Source organism: Haliotis rubra, unplaced genomic scaffold (assembly GCF_003918875.1).
Source record: "Haliotis rubra isolate DU_JTF1 unplaced genomic scaffold, ASM391887v1 Scf1526, whole genome shotgun sequence".
Taxonomy (NCBI): domain Eukaryota; kingdom Metazoa; phylum Mollusca; class Gastropoda; order Lepetellida; family Haliotidae; genus Haliotis; species Haliotis rubra.
In genome coordinates, this window is record NW_025765477.1 from 6,671 (window position 1) to 26,835 (window position 20,165).

Sequence of the window (20,165 nt, forward strand, 5' to 3'; positions counted from 1 at the left end):
ATATTCGTCATCTGGTTTATCATTTCAGACACAAAATATAACTGCGTGAATTAAAAACAAAAAATATCAAATTAACACATCCTTCATCACTAGTTACCAAGGAAACGGCTCTGTTTGTCAGTGTAGTGTAGGGGGCCAGTTCTAATGTCTGAATAATGATGTAGGCGTTTCTGTCGCCGGAATGACGACTTCTCATCTTTTACGGGCGCCTCAGTGTCGCTTGTTTTTGATAGCTTAATTGTCGTGCCTAGTTAAATATTCACAGAACAATGCTGCACAGATAGCCAAGCAGTGATGAGAGGAAATATCATGAGACCACCGACACGTGAATGATATGTAGGAAATGAGAATATGTGATGCTGGTCTTTGCGCGCCTTGGTTCTTTTTATAACTAATTATGAAGTATGAATAATATATTGTATTTTACAAATATACAGAACGGTACAAATTGAAACTGCGTTTGCATTAATAAAATTATAAATGACCAAATATCTTGATGATAAAGACATTTCAGGTTTTACCTTAAAAAATATGTATACAAATGGCTTGACAGTAAATTAGCAGGTTGATGTTGTTTAACGCCGTACTATGCAAAAATACCGTTGTGGTCACAAACAAACTACTGGCTGAAACGGAGTACGATATCATCTCTTTGCGACAAACACGAGTTCTATCTCGGAAGTCTTACAGAGAGTGTTACGGTCAATACAAGACAGACAAGCCTTTCAACGTGTATGATATTAATAGAAAGTCATATTGCGCATTTTCTTTCCCTTTTAAACTAATTAAATCACTAACGGGGACGAAAATACCCAACATTTCAAAAACCAGATTCACAAATACAAATACCGAGCAAATTTCGAACATTTTAATTTGCCAAATATTTAATCGGCACCTAAATTTAAAATCTTAAGAAAGCCAGGGAGTGCATCTTCCGCCAAAATAACACCAACTTTAAATAGAGAGGAATCTGGCTGTAAAGAGTGTTTCTGGTAAATCACAGTATGACCTATAAGAACGTGCTTTGAGTTTCTCATGATTCCTGGTATATAATACAGTAGTGTAGCAGAGAATTAGATTTGCCGGGGATGGGATTCCCACAGCGCTGAAGTGGAGGTAATCAATTAAAGCACAGCGAGAAATCGTGAATACAAATCCCCTGTGGAGACACGTTTTACCGCTCCTCCAAATGGATGCCATCACTTTAACGCCATCTTTATACTTGGACGGAGATTCTTCTGAGTGCATCGTTTATCAGACTCATATACACAGTCAAGCCGGAACAAATACAGGCGAATGTGCTGACTTGTTGGGCGAGGAAACCAGACATCTGATAATTCAAATCTGGGGCCCAAATCTGTTTTATTGAGGGGTTTCTTCTTTAAAGAAGGCTGTGAAACATTCATCTTTAATCTAGAACCAGCATTATTCCGGAAACATTTAATTACTATGCATGATTACCGTTATAAATTCAAAGTTGCAAAATTTTCAGAAATGTAAGGATTTCAACTAAGTTGCTGTGGTACACAGCACGGCGCTTAGCATTAGAGTTGTGACGATATATCGTAGTATCGATAATCGTGATACTTTTTATGACAATAAATATATCGATACTTTTTTCCGTATCGTGATATGTATCGTTGACCTTTAAATTGTGAAGTTTCACCAGAAATTGACGGTTATGTCAAAATTTACACTGTTTCTTGTTATCAAAATACACTTTTTTAAAGAAAATAACTAAAGATAGCATATCGTGATATGCATTGTATCGAATCGTATCGTTCTATGATATCGCGATACAAATCGTATCGTAAAATTTCTGTATCGTCACACCTCTAGTACACATATAGTTTCCTTATTTAAGTGTAGGACTCAAGTAGTTAATATTTTCATTTTGTAGCAGAGACAAGAGCACCATTTCTATCCCTTTACAAGGAAGAAGTCAACAGGCTATTGGAAGCGCCGTGGAGGTCGAACCAAGCTGTGCTAGCTTTTAATTTAGGACAGGTGCTGGTCCAGTGGATGTTTTGTTGTATATAATTCCGTATAGATTGCCAAATGGATTACCTTCCACAAAGCGATATAGATTCTCGAAAACTGTCTTTTTGACCGAATGCCGCTTTGGCGACATTAAACCAACCTGACGGTTGCACAGGATTCATTACTATAATTTCTGCATGGGCTTTATGTATTCGGGTGTTTGTAACCTCAAGCATACCACCTGTTAAAAATCAATGACAACTTAATACGTATTTCGTCGTCGGAACCATGTACACTGACACGCAAGCATGCAGTATGGATTATATTGAAAAATACCCGTCATGCAAGCAACTTGATACGTAAGATGGTCTTGTATACAGATTCGTGGCCTATAGGAGGAACTACTGTGCCCTATCGACGGTATGCAATTAATGAGAAGCTATGACTATTCGTAAACCTTACTTGGAGGGAACGCCCGGCCTGAATTCAGAGAGCGTGTGCACTACTAGTCTTAGTGAACAGGTGGCAGGCAACGTTCGTTTGATGTGACAAATTGGTTAATAAATAATCACTCAAATGATGGTATTAGAAAATAATCTCTTTGATTGCCTTAATTTGTAAAATAAACTTATTAAATAATGCATACATTCGTGAAAGGGTTTCTCCGTTATGAAGCTATTCAGTACAGGAGTTGTTGGCGTTCCTAAAAGATTTGTTTGGGAAACAGTATAACATAATACAACGGCTCATTCGTGACCAACTCGTGTTATTCCGGGACAAACCTCTTCTTGGAGGTTACGGAAAGGGGCGAGTGGTGACGAATGACAACGGCTGTGCGTGACACTTTTCACATGGGAATAAAACACACTCCATTGTGGTTTCAAATGAACAGATTGCCTACTGTCCAGAACGATACGTAACACTGCGCCAATTGTGTATTGTAATAAAGAGTAAATAAAATACTCAGAAACAGGGTTAGAAATATCATATCTAGACGACTTGTAATGAAAGAGGTCTGAGAGTGAGTGAGTTTAGTTTTACGCCGCACTCAGCAATATTCCAGTTATATGGCAGTGGTCTGTAAATAATCGAGTCTGAACCAGACCAGACAATCCAGTGATCAACAGCATGAGCATCGATCTGCGCAATTGGGACACGATGACATGTGTCAACCAAGTCAGCGAGTCTGACCACCCGATCCCGTTAGTCGCCTCTCACGACAAGCATGGGTTAAGACGAACGTTACCAGAAAAAACAAATGATAAACAGTTTGAAGACGGTTTACGTTCGGATTAAATATCTTCTCTAAAGTATTTTGATTACATATGTGATTAACGTAAAACCATATGGGGCAATATGAACGTCGCATTTCTACTACCAACGTAAGTTTAGATCTGTACATCCAGATGAAGCTGAGTAGTCAAGCGACAATCCACGATTGCATTGTGGGAATGTAAACATTGCGAAAGTCACCGTGTCGCTGAAAACTTGTGAGTCGCATTGTGACATTTTAACCGTCGGAAAACATAAACGTAATGAATCCACCAGTGATGTTAGCTGCGTGAAGCAACTGCAAACCAAGAAACGGGATGCAACGGAGTAGTGTACTGTAGGTGACTGTACGAGGCGATGACAACTGACATGTATTGTGACGTCGGTTACATTGTGACGTAATGCAAAAGTGTTCGATTACGATTATAACGTTAAAGCACTCGGACGCAAGCGTCCTCGTACTTTAACTATAATAGTTCAGGGCGAAAGTGTGTTTTATTACACTATACATGGTGGTAGAGCGAACTGTAATTCTTAAATAAATTACTGTCGGCGCCTTTGATCTTTCACCGAAGCATCTTAGAAGTACTAAATGTAATGTAATATTTAACATCATAAAGAAAAGATACAGGATATTATTTTTTAAATACAAAGTAAATATTTTGAAAAGTGTTTTTATTTTGACATTCAAGTGAAAAACATAGTGTGCATGTTGTAAAAACACCATCCATTACACTCTCGTCAGTGAAATGACATCAAAAATCGCAAGCGTATGGTATGTATAGTTTCTTTTGTACGTCAGTTTACATCACCATCGAGTAACCAGGTCTTCTTTCTTCGGTGTTTTGCCACCATCAACCATTGGTGTAATTTTTCCTTTACACTTCAGTTATACTCCAATATATATATGGACATACATTGGATCTATTTTCCACAGGCTTCCACACAAACATCCCCTTTAACACCTGGAGAATTAACTAGAGAGTTTCCCACACTGTCTGCCATGTTGTTGGTGGTGTGGAGGCGGCCCTGTCACCCGAGACGCTGCAGTTCGTTGTGCGGAATGGCTGTCGATGGCGTTGCAGTGCGTTCTTTGAGTTGCCTGGTAACTATACACGTGTGTTGCTCCTTGGAAAGGATTATGGTATCGACTTGTCTCTACCCGTAGTGTTTTCTTCATAGATTCCCCGATTCGGAACTTACTACACTGACAACTATGCCCGGAACCGAAATCCCATGGAAACTTTAAGATGTTTGGATTTCTTAAACACCTGCCTTCCATATAGTAAACTTCAAATTTTCATGCAAAGTACTATGCACTGCCGGTCATCAAGTCATGTGTGTGTGCGCGTGCGTTTTTATGTTTGTTTGTTTTAGTGAAGTGTATAGAGTGTCGATGAAGATTTTGATCACGGATCATTTTGGGGAATAAGATGGGACAGTCAGCCGCAGCAGTGTGTAGTGACCAGTCAATATTATAATCATTTGTAGGGGACAACACGGATATCGGCTATCGCAGACAAGCTGCAGTGCGTAGTTAACAGTCGAAACTGACCATGTAATTGTGATTTTACGGCAGCTTTTCTATTGACTTTATAAATATATAACTTTTATGTAACGCCTCTGTCGTCACTTTTTAAATTAGCTGGTGTTAAATCTCTCGGTTATTGGTTTTGTATGGACTGAACCTACACATAAAATCTGAAATACATCGGGGGTGGGTGGGTGACGTTGAGTGTTGAGCAGCAACCACTTCCACATGTACTGTACAAGGAGGGGCAGTCTGGGACCATATTCACCACGCAGAGTAACTTAGTGAAGCGATCACTGGGACTGCCAGTTCGTTCGAAAGTTTACAAGTATACACTGATATTTAACGAAGGTATAGATTATGGTCTCAAGTTTTGTTCTCAATTCACACGATGCAATCATTTTGGACATAAACAGAATTAAGAAAAAACGATTTATTACCTGTAAGAGTATCCCCTCTACTCCCCTGTACACGCCCTCTTCTTTTTCTTTAGTGTTAGTATTAACTTAGAGGTATAAGGCGAAACGTGTCTGTCTATAAGGACAGGACCGTGCAACGTTTAACGTATCCTTTTCACAGAGTAATGTCCCTTTGATCATCTTCAGCCGTTTCCCGAGGCAACCCGGACTGTGCTTTTGGTGTTGGTATGGGATATTGTCCCCAATTACAAAACTACACTTTTCAGAAGGATGAGACTACAGTTTGTCCGTTAAATCTTTGAAGATCGGACCCGATATTCTTGTTAAAGATGTTATCGAATGTTAAATTTCGACTACAGATTCTTCCGACCAACGTTTATGTTTTCACGCAAGTCATCACGGAATATCCCGTTGTATACTTCCCAGTGAGAGATGCACAGCAGTATGGGATGATATAAAGATTTGACACGTGAATTATCTCCAGCAGGCCTTTCCACCCTGCTATATCCAGCAGTCTTCAGAAATAGTTTGTGTTCATAGAAGCTTGACCAATATACAGTCTTAGCATCATCAATCAAAACATTTATAATGAAGACAAGAACGTTTCAGTATTCTCAAATTTTAATTACCTTATCTGATCTTGAATTAACGAGGTAGTGAATAAAGTAAAGGCGTTGACTTTAATTCGTTTTAAGTGAACCTATATTGAGTTCCTTACCATGTAATTTTAGATTTACCTCGCATACAATGTCCCTTTAACACACCACATACACGACTAAAGACTATAACATACAATGTCCCTTTAACACACCACATACACGACTAAAGACTATAACATACAATGTCCCTTTAACACACCACATACACGACTAAAGACTATAACATACAATGTCCCTTTAACACACCACATACACGACTAAAGACTATAACATACAATGTCCCTTTTAACACACCACATACACGACTAAAGACTATAACATACAATGTCCTTTAACACACCACATACACGATAAAGACTATAACATACAATGTCCCTTTAACACACCACATACTAATGACTAAAGACTATAACATACAATGTCCCTTTAACACACCACATACACGACTAAAGACTATAACATACAATGTCCCTTTAACACACCACATACGACTAAAGACTATAACATACAATGTCCCTTTTAACACACCACATACACAACTAAAGACTATAACATACAATGTCCCTTTAACACACCACATACACAACTAAAGACTATAACATACAATGTCCCTTTAACACACCACATACACGACTAAAGACTATAACATACAATGTCCCTTTAACACACCACATACACAACTAAAGACTATAACATACAATGTCCCTTTAACACACCACATACACAACTAAAGACTATAACATACAATGTCCCTTTAACACACCACATACACGACTAAAGACTATAACATACAATGTCCCTTTAACACACCACATACACGACTAAAGACTATAACATACAATGTCCCTTTAACACACCACATACACGACTAAAGACTATAACATACAATGTCCCTTTAACACACCACATACACGACTAAAGACTATAAATATACAATGTCCCTTTAACACACCACATACGACTAAAAGACTATAACATACAATGTCCCTTTAACACACCACATACACGACTAAAGACTATAACATACAATGTCCCTTTAACACACCACATACACGACTAAAGACTATAACATACAATGTCCCTTTTAACACACCACATAACACGACTAAAGACTATAACATACAATGTCCCTTTAACACACCACATACACGACTAAAGACTATAACATACAATGTCCCTTTAACACACCACATACACGACTAAAGACTATAACATACAATATCCCTTTAACACACCACATACACGACTAAAGACTATAACATACAATGTCCCTTTTAACACACCACATACACGACTAAAGACTATAACACATACAATGTCCCTTTAACACACTCACATACACGACTAAAGACTATAACATACAATGTCCCTTTTAACACACCACATACACGACTAAAGACTATAACATACAATGTCCCTTTAACACACCACATATAACGACTAAAGACTATAACATACAATGTCCCTTTGAAATACACCACATACACGACTAAAGACTATAACATACAATGTCCCTTTAACACACCACATACACGACTAAAGACTATAATACATACAATGTCCCTTTAACACACCACATACAATGACTAAAGACTATAACATACAATGTCCCTTTTTAACACACCACATACACGACTAAAAGACTATAACATACAATGTCCCTTTAACACACCACATACACGACTAAAGACTATAACATACAATGTCCCTTTAACACACCACATACACGACTAAAGACTATAACATACAATGTCCCTTTAACACACCACATACACGACTAAAGACTATAACATACAATGTCCCTTTAACACACCACATACACGACTAAAGACTATAACATACAATTTCAGTCGTTAAACGCCCCAGCCACTGTAGTATTGCAGTATATTGCACGGACCCTGTTCGAGACTTGGAATAGCAACCCAGTGGTTCATATTAGGCTTAAATCACGTCACAGCCTCAGGTAAGGTCACTTCTCTTACTCCCTAGTATATACCAGGTATAGTAGGTCACTGCCTGACTTTCGCCTTTATCATAAATTGATACCATATGTCCCATTATGAAACAAAACAAAAACAACAAAATAATGTGAATTGTGAAATGGTCACTCAGAGCCAGAGGTTCTACTAATAAGTCCAACAGAAATTTGGACAGATTAACAGATTTGTCAATTTTTTAAGGGCATTTAGAAGTGGAATGCATAAGAAAAGCAAGATTTATGGATGTCAACATTTTTATTGTGAATATTCATGACCTGATGAAGGAGCAAGCATTCACTCCGAAACGTTGTGCTATTCACAACAATAAGTTATAACAACAATAACATAAATTTTGCTTTTCGTAAAAGATTGGTCCATTTGAGGCCACTTAATTCCTCCAAAACGTCACATATGAAACAATTCAAATATTTGGCACTTTTGCAGTCACTTATAAAGACACTTCCACTTGACATCCATAAATCTTGCTTTTCGTAAAAGATTGGTCCATTTGAGGCCACTTAATTCCTCCAAAACGTCACATATGAAACAATTCAAATATTTGGCACTTTTGCAGTCACTTATAAAGACACTTCCACTTGACATCCATAAATCTTGCTTTTCGTAAAAGATTGGTCCATTTGAGGCCACTTAATTCCTCCAAAACGTCACATATGAAACAATTCAAATATTTGGCACTTTTGCAGTCACTTATAAAGACACTTCCACTTGTAAAATGTTACATGAAACAGAAAAGAAACAAAGGTATATTTGGCACTTTTAGAGCTCATTTTGTTGCTATGGAAATCAAGGGCAGATAATTCAAAGGGAGCCAACTCTGGATGACCCAATATATTGCAGAATCTTAACCATATCGCGATAATCGTCTCGCGAGACACTTTACCAGTATATACCGGTTTACCGGTAATATTGCACAGCCCTACTCCTTTGTAAGAAATAGCGAAAAGTGACAACAAAATAATGATCGTTTGTTAAACAATTGTTTTATTCGGGTGTCCAAACTTAAGAGACAAATCATCAGAGTTGGTCTGTCGATTTCATGTGACTGTGCAAAATTTGGTTTTGTTGCAGTTATTAAATTTTGTGTTAGTGAGCAATTCATCGGTCTGAAATGAAGTCAAACGGACTATAAACATGCTCATTCTCTCGAAGACGACGATAGAGCTGTCAGGAGAGCAATCGTCTCAGTATGATGTGTACACAATACCAGAACAACTCAGGTCCGACCTTGGTAGTGGCGTCCCTGGAGAACACGGCTGGTTGTATAGTACCATATATTGACTTCTGAAGACAACGAAAGAGCAGTATTGCCGTATGATGAATGAGTGTTTAGTTTCAGTTTGTCTTTGGCAAATTATTGATTTGAATATTTACAAGACGTAGTGGTAAATGCTTATGGAAAAATATAACTGTGAGTCATTTAAAGTTCAGTCAAACATATTGAAATAAAATAATGCATCTTTAAATACGTACTCATGAATACATCTCGTGAGTCACAATAAGTATAATGAAAATCCACATCACACAGTCTGGATGATTGTGTGTTTGTTTGAAGCATGATGCTCACACTGGCTTCTTTAATGTATAGGGCTCCCAAGTTTGGTTTAGCCATCAGATGCTCATGATTTCATCAAATGTAAACCTTTTCATCAGGAACATGACCTTTGTGCCACTCTATATGAAACACAGTCACTCTATTTGTATGTATAGCTGGAATATCGCGGCATTAAACATCATGTACTGGCTCATGATCATAAATATAATGTTGTAGAGAGACTACGAAACATTACAGCTTGTTACCATAGATCTCGGTCCCTATCTAGTGAGCGTTTATAACTTTAAGACCTATCGAAAGTATTTAGTTTATCACAGGTTCACGAGTATCGTAGAGCTCCGAGCGCTTGATCAGGGTGCAGGTGTACAAAAGAACCTTAGCTAGGACTGCTGGAGAAGTATCTAAGGTATGGGATTAACGATCACCTCAGTGCTGGTGTCGCTTCGTACAACTCATTCTGGGTAGTTACAGCAGCTTCACATCACAGTGTCGTATTCACGACTACTCTTTGTCCATAGGCCGCTCTGTAGAGTTACAGCTCATCCAACCAAGCCCGCATTCGTGGACCTCATTGTGAGGTGCTGCAGGCCATACAGACTTTTGATGCAAAACAGAGGTGATGTCTTGTTTTAAAACGATTTTATATTCAGGATGTAGTTTCATGGGAATTGACCAGTAACATTGTAATTTTAACGTATATTAGACATACAACAAGTTTGCCATCAACAAAGAAATCCACAAGTAACCATTTCACATTACAAATAACAAACATGATTAGTTAGGACAGTGTCATTCACGTAATCATTAAATACTCTTACCTGTATTGATTGACATTGCAGTGGAAGGTGTACAGGGAGATCGCCATTTAAACACCTGGTCCTCATTTCACAAAAAAACTAACATCACGACCAGACAGTTAACACTATGTGTGTGTCAGTTGAACCTATCAAGACCAGGGTGTGTCAACATCACTACCAGACAGTTAACACTATGTGTGTGTCAGTTGAACCTATCAGGACCAGGGTGTGTCAACATCACGACCAGACAGTTAACACTATGTGTGTGTCAGTTGAACCTATCAGGACCAGGGTGTGTCAACATCACTACCAGACAGTTAACACTATGTGTGTGTCAGTTGAACCTATCAAGACCAGGGTGTGTCAACATCACGACCAGACAGTTAACACTATGTGTCTGTCAGTTGAACCTATCAAGACCAGGGTGTGTCAACATCACTACCAGACAGTTAACACTATGTGTGTGTCAGTTGAACCTATCAAGACCAGGGTGTGTCAACATCACTACCAGACAGTTAACACTATGTGTGTGTCAGTTGAACCTATCAAGACCAGGGTGTGTCAACATCACTACCAGACAGTTAACACTATGTGTGTGTCAGTTGAACCTATCAAGACCAGGGTGTCAACATCACTACCAGACAGTTAACACTATGTGTGTGTCAGTTGAACCTATCAGGACCAGGGTGTGTCAACATCACTACCAGACAGTTAACACTATGTGTGTGTCAGTTGAACCTACCAGGACCAGGGTGTGTCAACATCACTACCAGACAGTTAACACTATGTGTGTGTCAGTTGAACCTACCAGGACCAGGGTGTGTCAACATCACGACCAGACAGTTAACACTATGTGTGTGTCAGTTGAACCTACCAGGACCAGGGTGTGTCAACATCACGACCAGACAGTTAACACTATGTGTGTGTCAGTTGAACCTATCAAGACCAGGGTGTGTCAACATCACGACCAGACAGTTAACACTATGTGTGTGTCAGTTGAACCTATCAAGACCAGGGTGTGTCAACATCACTACCAGACAGTTAACACTATGTGTGTGTCAGTTGAACCTATCAAGACCAGGGTGTGTCAACATCACTACCAGACAGTTAACACTATGTGTGTGTCAGTTGAACCTATCAAGACCACCAGGGTGTGTCAACATCACGACCAGACAGTTAACACTATGTGTGTGTCAGTTGAACCTATCAACACCAGGGTGTGTCAACATCACTACCAGACAGTTAACTACATGTGTGTGTCAGTTGAACCTACCAAGACCAGGGTGTGTCAACATCACTACCAGACAGTTAACACTATGTGTGTGTCAGTTGAAGCTATCAAGACCAGGGTGTGTCAACATCACGACCAGACAGTTAACACTATGTGTGTGTCAGTTGAACCTACCAGGACCAGGGTGTGTCAACATCACTACCAGACAGTTAACACTATGTGTCTGTCAGTTGAACCTACCAGGACCAGGGTGTGTCAACATCACTACCAGACAGTTAACACTATGTGTCTGTCAGTTGAACCTACCAGGACCAGGGTGTGTCAACATCACTACCAGACAGTTAACACCATGTGTGTGTCAGTTGAACCTATCAAGACCAGGGTGTGTCAACATCACGACCAGACAGTTAACACTATGTGTGTGTCAGTTGAACCTATCAAGACCAGGGCTGTGTCAACATCACTACCAGACAGTTAACACTATGTGTGTGTCAGTTGAACCTATCAAGACCAGGGTGTGTCAACATCACTACCAGACAGTTAACACTATGTGTCTGTCAGTTGAACCTATCAAGACCAGGGTGTGTCAACATCACGACCAGACAGTTAACACTATGTGTGTGTCAGTTGAACCTACCAGGACCAGGGTGTGTCAACATCACTACCAGACAGTTAACACTATGTGTCTGTCAGTTGAACCTACCAGGACCAGGGTGTGTCAACATCACTACCAGACAGTTAACACTATGTGTGTGTCAGTTGAACCTACCAGGACCAGGGTGTGTCAACATCACGACCAGACAGTTAACACTATGTGTGTGTCAGTTGAACCTACCAGGACCAGGGTGTGTCAACATCACTACCAGACAGTTAACACTATGTGTGTGTCAGTTGAACCTACCAGGACCAGGGTGTGTCAACATCACTACCAGACAGTTAACACTATGTGTCTGTCAGTTGAACCTACCAGGACCAGGGTGTGTCAACATCACGACCAGACAGTTAACACTATGTGTGTGTCAGTTGAACCTACCAGGACCAGGGTGTGTCAACATCACTACCAGACAGTTAACACTATGTGTGTGTCAGTTGAACCTACCAGGACCAGGGTGTGTCAACATCACTACCAGACAGTTAACACTATGTGTGTGTCAGTTGAACCTACCAGGACCAGGGTGTGTCAACATCACTACCAGACAGTTAACACTATGTGTGTGTCAGTTGAACCTACCAGGACCAGGGTGTGTCAACATCACTACCAGACAGTTAACACTATGTGTGTGTCAGTTGAACCTACCAGGACCAGGGTGTGTCAACATCACTACCAGACAGTTAACACTATGTGTGTGTCAGTTGAACCTACCAGGACCAGGGTGTGTCAACATCACTACCAGACAGTTAACACTATGTGTGTGTCAGTTGAACCTACCAGGACCAGGGTGTGTCAACATCACTACCAGACAGTTAACACTATGTGTGTGTCAGTTGAACCTACCAGGACCAGGGTGTGTCAACATCACGACCAGACAGTTAACACTATGTGTGTGTCAGTTGAACCTACCAAGACCAGGGTGTGTCAACATCACGACCAGACAGTTAACACTATGTGTGTGTCAGTTGAACCTATCAAGACCAGGGTGTGTCAACATCACGACCAGACAGTTAACACTATGTGTGTGTCAGTTGAACCTACCAGGACCAGGGTGTGTCAACATCACTACCAGACAGTTAACACTATGTGTGTGTCAGTTGAACCTACCAAGACCAGGGTGTGTCAACATCACGACCAGACAGTTAACACTATGTGTGTGTCAGTTGAACCTACCAGGACCAGGGTGTGTCAACATCACGACCAGACAGTTAACACTATGTGTGTGTCAGTTGACCCTACCAGCACCAGGGTGTGTCAACATCACAACCAGACAGTTAACTACATGTGTGTGCCAGTTGAACCTACCAGGACCAGGGTGTGTCAACATCACTACCAGACAGTTAACACTATGTGTGTGTCAGTTGAACCTACCAGGACCAGGGTGTGTCAACATCACTACCAGACAGTTAACACTATGTGTGTGTCAGTTGAACCTACCAGGACCAGGGTGTGTCAACATCACTACCAGACAGTTAACACTATGTGTGTGTCAGTTGAACCTATCAGGACCAGGGTGTGTCAACATCACGACCAGACAGTTAACACTATGTGTGTGTCAGTTGAACCTACCAGGACCAGGGTGTGTCAACATCACTACCAGACAGTTAACACTATGTGTGTGTCAGTTGAACCTACCAGGACCAGGGTGTGTCAACATCACGACCAGACAGTTAACACTATGTGTGTGTCAGTTGAACCTACCAGGACCAGGGTGTGTCAACATCACTACCAGACAGTTAACACTATGTGTCTGTCAGTTGAACCTACCAGGACCAGGGTGTGTCAACATCACTACCAGACAGTTAACACTATGTGTCTGTCAGTTGAACCTACCAGGACCAGGGTGTGTCAACATCACAACCAGACAGTTAACACTATGTGTGTGTCAGTTGAACCTACCAGGACCAGGGTGTATCAACATCACGACCAGACAGTTAACACTATGTGTGTGTCAGTTGAACCTACCAAGACCAGGGTGTGTCAACATCACTACCAGACAGTTAACACTATGTGTGTGTCAGTTGAACCTATCAAGACCAGGGTGTGTCAACATCACTACCAGACTGTTAACACTATGTGTGTGTCAGTTGAACCTACCAGGACCAGGGTGTGTCAACATCACTACCAGACAGTTAACACCATGTGTGTGTCAGTTGAACCTATCAAGACCAGGGTGTGTCAACATCACTACCAGACAGTTAACACTATGTGTGTGTCAGTTGAACCTATCAAGACCAGGGTGTGTCAACATCACTACCAGACAGTTAACACTATGTGTGTGTCAGTTGAACCTACCAGGACCAGGGTGTGTCAACATCACAACCAGACAGTTAACACTATGTGTCTGTCAGTTGAACCTACCAGGACCAGGGTGTGTCAACATCACGACCAGACAGTTAACACTATGTGTGTGTCAGTTGAACCTACCAGGACCAGGGTGTGTCAACATCACTACCAGACAGTTAACACTATGTGTGTCAGTTGAACCTACCAGGACCAGGGTGTGTCAACATCACTACCAGACAGTTAACACTATGTGTGTGTCAGTTGAACCTACCAGGACCAGGGTGTGTCAACATCACTACCAGACAGTTAACACTATGTGTGTGTCAGTTGAACCTACCAGGACCAGGGTGTGTCAACATCACGACCAGACAGTTAACACTATGTGTGTGTCAGTTGAACCTACCAGGACCAGGGTGTGTCAACATCACGACCAGACAGTTAACACTATGTGTGTGTCAGTTGAACCTACCAGGACCAGGGTGTGTCAACATCACGACCAGACAGTTAACACTATGTGTCTGTCAGTTGAACCTACCAGGACCAGGGTGTGTCAACATCACGACCAGACAGTTAACACTATGTGTGTGTCAGTTGAACCTACCAGGACCAGGGTGTGTCAACATCACTACCAGACAGTTAACACTATGTGTGTGTCAGTTGAACCTACCAGGACCAGGGTGTGTCAACATCACTACCAGACAGTTAACACTATGTGTGTGTCAGTTGAACCTACCAGGACCAGGGTGTGTCAACATCACTACCAGACAGTTAACACTATGTGTGTGTCAGTTGAACCTACCAGGACCAGGGTGTGTCAACATCACGACCAGACAGTTAACACATGTGTGTGTCAGTTGAACCTACCAGGACCAGGGTGTGTCAACATCACGACCAGACAGTTAACACTATGTGTGTGTCAGTTGAACCTACCAGGACCAGGGTGTGTCAACATCACGACCAGACAGTTAACGCTATGTGTCTGTCAGTTGAACCTACCAGGACCAGGGTGTGTCAACATCACTACCAGACAGTTAACACTATGTGTGTGTCAGTTGAACCTACCAGGACCAGGGTGTGTCAACATCACGACCAGACAGTTAACACTATGTGTGTGTCAGTTGAACCTACCAGGACCAGGGTGTGCCAACATCACTACCAGACAGTTAACACTATGTGTGTGTCAGTTGAACGTACCAACACCAGGGTGGGTCAACATCACTACCAGACAGTTAACACCATTTGCGTGTGTCAGTTGAACCTATCAACACCAGGGTGCGACATCACTACCAGACAGTTAACACTATGTGTGTGTCAGTTGAACCTACCAGGACCAGGGTGTGTCAACATCACGACCAGACAGTTAACACTATGTGTCTGTCAGTTGAACCTACCAGGACCAGGGTGTGTCAACATCACTACCAGACAGTTAACACTAGGTGTCAGTTGAACCTACCAGGACCAGGGTGTGTCAACATCACGACCAGACAGTAAACACTATGTGTGTGTCAGTTGAACCTACCAGGACCAGAGTGTGCCAACATCACTACCAGACAGTTAACACTATGTGTGTGTCAGTTGAACGTACCAACACCAGGGTGGGTCAACATCACTACCAGACAGTTAACACCATGTGCGTGTCAGCTGAACCTATCAACACCAGGGTGTGTCAACATCACTACCAGACAGTTAACGCTATGTGTGTGTCAGTTGAACCTACCAGGACAAGGGTGTGTCAACATCACGACCAGACAGTTAACACCATGTGCGTGTCAGTTGAACCTATCAACACCAGGGTGCGACATCACTACCAGACAGTTAACGCTATGTGTGTGCCAGTTGAACCTACCAGGATCAGGGTGTGTCAACATCACTACCAGACAGTTAACACTATGTGTGTGTCAGTTGAACCTACCAGGACCAGGGTGTGTCAACATCACTACCAGACAGTTAACACTATGTGTGTGTCAGTTGAACCTACCAGGATCAGGGTGTGTCAACATCACTACCAGACAGTTAACACTATGTGTGTGTCAGTTGAACCTACCAGGACCAGGGTGTGTCAACATCACTACCAGACAGTTAACGCTATATGTGTGTCAGTTGAACCTACCAGGACCAGGGTGTGTCAACATCACTACCAGACAGTTAACACTATGTGTGTGTGTCAGTTGAACCTATCAAGACCAGGGTGAGTCAACATCACTACCAGACAGTTAACACTATGTGTGTGTCAGTTGAACCTATCAAGACCAGGGTGTGTCAACATCACGACCAGACAGTTAACACTATGTGTGTGTCAGTTGAACCTACCAGGACCAGGGTGTGTCAACATCACTACCAGACAGTTAACATTATGTGTGTGTCAGTTGAACACTACCAGGACCAGGGTGTGTCAACATCACGACCAGACAGTTAACACCATGTGCGTGTCAGTTGAACCTATCAACACAGGGGTGTCGACATCACTACCAGACAGTTAACATTATGTGTGTGTCAGTTGAACCTACCAGGACCAGGGTGTGTCAACATCACGACCAGACAGTTAACACCATGTGCGTGTCAGTTGAACCTATCAACACCAGGGTGCGACATCACTACCAGACAGTTAACGCTATGTGTGTGTCAGTTGAACCTACCAGGACCAGGGTGTGTCAACATCACGACCAGACAGTTAACGCTATGTGTCTGTCAGTTGAACCTACCAGGACCAGGGTGTGTCAACATCACTACCAGACAGTTAACACTATGTGTCTGTCAGTTGAACCTACCAGGCACAGGGCGTGTCAACATCACAACCAGACAGTTAACACTATGTATGTGTCAGTTGAACCTACCAGGACCAGGGTGTGTCAACATCACTACCAGACAGTTAACACTATGTGTGTGTCAGGTGAACGTACCAACACCAGGGTGTGTCAACATCACTACCAGACAGTTAACACCATTTGCGTGTCAGTTGAACCTATCAACACAAGGGTACGACATCACTACCAGACAGTTAACGCTATGTGTGTGTCACTTGAACCTACCAGGACAAGGGTGTGTCAACATCACTACCAGACAGTTAACACCATGTGCGTGTCAGATGAACCTATCAACACCAGGGTGCGACATCACTACTAGACAGTTACCGCTATGTGTGTGTCAGTTGAACCTATCAACCCCAGGGTGCGACATCGCTACCAGAAAGTTAACGCTATATGTGTGTCAGTTGAACCTACCAGGACCAGGGTGTGTCAACATCACAACCAGACAGTTAACACTATTTGTCTGTCAGTTGAACCTACCAGGACCAGGGTGTGTCAACATCACGACCAGACAGTTAACGCTATGTATGTGTCAGTTGAACCTACCAGGACCAGGGTGTCAACATCACTACCAGACAGTTAACACTATGTGTGTGTCAGTTGAACCTACCAGGACCAGGGTGTGTCAACATCACTACCAGACAGTTAACACTATGTGTGTGTCAGTTGAACCTACCAGGACCAGGGTGTGTCAATATCACTACCAGACAGTTAACACTATGTGTGTGTCAGTTGAACCTACCAGGACCAGGGTGTGTCAACATCACGACCAGACAGTTAACACTGTGTGTGTGTCAGTTGAACCTACCAGGACCAGGGTGTGTCAACATCACGACCGGACAGTTAACACTATGTGTGTGTCAGTTGAACCTACCAGGACCAGGGTGTGTCAACATCACGACCAGACAGTTAACGCTATGTGTCTGTCAGTTGAACCTACCAGGACCAGGGTGTGTCAACATCACTACCAGACAGTTAACACTATGTGTGTGTCAGTTGAACCTACCAGGACCAGGGTGTGTCAACATCACGACCAGACAGTAAACACTATGTGTGTGTCAGTTGAACCTACCAGGACCAGAGTGTGCCAACATCACTACCAGACAGTTAACACTATGTGTGTGTCAGTTGAACGTACCAACACCAGGGTGGGTCAACATCACTACCAGACAGTTAACACCATGTGCGTGTCAGTTGAACCTATCAACACCAGGGTGCGACATCACTACCAGACAGTTAACGCTATGTGTGTGTCAGTTGAACCTACCAGGACCAGGGTGTGTCAACATCACGACCAGACAGTTAACGCTATGTGTGTGTCAGTTGAACCTACCAGGACCAGGGTGTGTCAACATCACTACCAGACAGTTAACACCATGTGCGTGTCAGATGAACCTATCAACACCAGGGTGCGACATCACTACCAGACAGTTAACGCTATGTGTGTGTCAGTTGAACCTATCAACCCCAGGGTGCGACATCGCTACCAGAAAGTTAACGCTATATGTGTGTCAGTTGAACCTACCAGGACCAGGGTGTGTCAACATCACAACCAGACAGTTAACACTATGTGGCTGTCAGTTGAACCTACCAGGACCAGGGTGTGTCAACATCACGACCAGACAGTTAACGCTATGTATGTGTCAGTTGAACCTACCAGGACCAGGGGTGTCAACATCACTACCAGACAGTTAACACTATGTGTGTGTCAGTTGAACCTACCAGGACCAGGGTGTGTCAACATCACTACCAGACAGTTAACACTATGTGTGTGTCAGTTGAACCTACCAGGACCAGGGTGTGTCAACATCACTACCAGACAGTTAACACTATGTGTGTCAGTTGAACCTACCAGGACCAGGGTGTGTCAACATCACGACCAGACAGTTAACACTATGTGTGTGTCAGTTGAACCTACCAGGACCAGGGTGTGTCAACATCACGACCAGACAGTTAACACTATGTGTGTGTCAGTTGAACCTACCAGGACCAGGGTGTGTCAACATCACGACCAGACAGTTAACGCTATGTGTCTGTCAGTTGAACCTACCAGGACCAGGGTGTGTCAACATCACTACCAGACAGTTAACACTATGTGTGTGTCAGTTGAACCTACCAGGACCAGGGTGTGTCAACATCACGACCAGACAGTTAACACTATGTGTGTGTCAGTTGAACCTACCAGGACCAGGGTGTGTCAACATCACTACCAGACAGTTAACACTATGTGTGTGTCAGTTGAACCTACCAACACCAGGGTGTGTCAACATCACTACCAGACAGTTAACACCATTTGCGTGTCAGCTGAACCTATCAACACCAGGGTGTGTCAACATCACTACCAGACAGTTAACGCTATGTGTGTGTCAGTTGAACCTACCAGGACCAGGGTGTGTCAACATCACGACCAGACAGTTAACACTATGTGTCTGTCAGTTGAACCTACCAGGACCAGGGTGTGTCAACATCACTACCAGACAGTTAACACTATGTGTGTGTCAGTTGAACCTACCAGGACCAGGGTGTGTCAACATCACGACCAGACAGTTAACACTATGTGTGTGTCAGTTGAACCTACCAGGACCAGGGTGTGTCAACATCACTACCAGACAGTTAACACTATGTGTGTGTCAGTTGAACGTACCAACACCAGGGTGGGTCAACATCACTACCAGACAGTTAACACCATTTGCGTGTCAGTTGAACCTATCAACACCAGGGTGCGACATCACTACCAGACAGTTAACGCTATGTGTGTGTCAGTTGAACCTACCAGGACCAAGGGTGTGTCAACATCACGACCAGACAGTTAACACCATGTGCGTGTCAGTTGAACCTATCAACACCAGGGTGCGACATCACTACCAGACAGTTAACGCTATGTGTGTGTCAGTTGAACCTACCAGGACCAGGGTGTGTCAACATCACTACCAGACAGTTAACACTATGTGTGTGTCAGTTGAACCTACCAGGACCAGG